Source organism: Piliocolobus tephrosceles, chromosome 8, assembly GCF_002776525.5.
Source record: "Piliocolobus tephrosceles isolate RC106 chromosome 8, ASM277652v3, whole genome shotgun sequence".
NCBI lineage: Eukaryota > Metazoa > Chordata > Mammalia > Primates > Cercopithecidae > Piliocolobus > Piliocolobus tephrosceles.
This window is the reverse complement of record NC_045441.1, coordinates 10045436-10047742: the sequence shown is the minus strand read 5'-3', so window position 1 is coordinate 10047742 and position 2307 is coordinate 10045436.

The following is a 2307-nucleotide window of genomic DNA, read 5'->3' as shown; positions in this document are numbered from 1 at the left end:
TAGGAGGGCACTTGGTCCAGGAGATACCTGGACTACATCCCCCACAGTGCCGTGGACTCACCAGCTGCTTATACCTCTGCCTAGCCATCTGATGAGGGTTAAGAGTTCCATGGAGCCAGGCTGGAGGGTGCTGGACTGGAGGGTAGGAAGTGGTCAGCGTGTGAAGCAAGGGTTACAGGCCAGCCCACAGGTTTGGCTTGGTCTGGAATCCCTGACCTGTTTTATTACCCACTTCCTCCAAGATTTAAGGACCTGGGAAGCTTTGTTCATGTCCCCAAAAAGGGAACGGGGTAGAGGTGCTGCCTAGGTTGAAAGATGGGGGATGCGTTGGAAAGTTCTTCCTTCCCTGTGACTCTGGGAACTCCCCACGTCCACCCCTACCCTTACCTCCCGCCACAAACAACCTTATCTGAGATGTAGACATACCATTTGAGAAAGGTCTCCCCACTGTAAACAAGGGAAGGAGACTGGAGCTGAATGTCTCGAATGAGTCAGGTGGGTTCCAGTCTACCCGTTGCTGTTGCTCACACCTCATCACCTTTGGAGGCAGTGAGGGTATTGCTGGAGGCACCACTGAACTACCAGCTTACATTTTCCTGGGAGCCATGGACAGCTGGTTCATGTTGCCTGGAGCTGCAGATGGAGTCAGGAGCTAACTCGCTCTTCTTTGGGTCGCATCGTCCCCAGAGTGCGATACAAGAGGTCTGGGGCTTGGGTTGGTCCCAGGCATGGAGGCTTGTGTGTTGGCATAGGGATTGCTGACCGTGTGGGCCAGACAGTGAGGGAGTTCCCAGCAACCCCATCTCTGGTTCTTCATCATCTTATCCCACCTGGGCCCTTCAACTCCTGTTCAAGGACCCAGTAGTTGCCCTCCTTGCTCTTCAGGCTGAGTTCAGAGATCCAGATACACTACAAAGAGATCTTGGCCGTGCATGGTGGCTCACACCTAATATCCCAGCACTTTGGGAAGTGGAGGTGGGAGGATCGCTTGAGCCCAGGAGTTCAAGACCAGCCTGGGCAACATAGTGGGACCCCATCTCTAAAAGAATTAAACATTTAAAAAAGTAGCCAAGTGTAGTGGCACACGCCTGTAGTCTCAGCTACTCGGGAGGCTAAGGTGGGAGGATCACTTGAGGAGGTTGAGGCTGCAGTGAGCTATGATGATGCCATTGCATTACAGCCTGGGCGACAGAGTGAGACCCTGACTCAAAGAATAAAATAAAATAAACAAACAACAACAATAATAATAAGAGGTCTTCTCCCCTGGCCTGGAAGCCAAGGAAACCTAACGATTAGCCTGGCTTTACCCAGACTGAGTCACCTCAGGCAAGGCTAATCTCCTTGATTGTGAAAACAATGGGTTGAAACTGATGGTCTCTAATGGCCCCAGCAGGGGATCTAAATCCTCTGAGCTTGGCTTCCTCCTCTCCTCTGATAATTCTGGCTCCATATCCAGGTAACCTCCAGGTGTTGGAATCAGATGAGAAAGAATCAGAAAACAAAGAGGGAGATGGAACTCTTGTCTTGAAGCTTGGTTTGTATAGCAAGCATACCATGTTTAGGCAAGTTCTGTTTATGACTTGGAAGTGCAAACCACTCCTTGGTCCCACTGCTGGTCAACCTTCCCCAAACCTAGGAAGCTAGGTCAGGCTTTTGTAAAAAAAAAAAAAAAAACAAAACAAAACTCCAGTTAAGTCGATATCACCCCCACAGAGTAGCTGGTCTGCGTGCCCTTGGGATGTTGGTTAATGAGGCTTAATGTAGGTTATCTGAGGTGAGCATTATCATTGGCTGAAAGAGAGAGGGGGGATTTGATTGGTCGATTTGGCTGATCTGGAAGAGACAGGCCCAGAAATAGAAGTCGCTGGGACTTGGATAGGGGGCTTTCTCTTTCGTTTTGATGGAACTGGGACAGAACCCTTTTCAAATGGTTCCTAGTCCTGGAGTGGACAGAGCCCAAGTCTCCCTATGGGGAAGAGGGGCAGAAGGAAGGAAAGGAGGGTGGGGGGTGGGGGTTGATTGGCTTAGAAGGAATGGCTCAACATTTCTTTCCTTCCTTCCTTCCTTTCTTTCGACAGAGTCTCACTCCGTTGTCCAGGCTGGAGTGCAGTGGCTCAACCTCGGCTCGGGCTCACTAAAATCTCCACCTCCCGGCTTCAAGTGACTCTTGTTCCTCAGCCTCCCTAGTAGCTGGGCTTACAGGCGTCCACCACTATGCTCGGCTAATTTTTGTATTTTTGGTAGAGATGGGGTTTCATCATGCTGGCCAGGCTGGTCTCGAACTTCTTTTTTTTTTTTTTTTTTTTT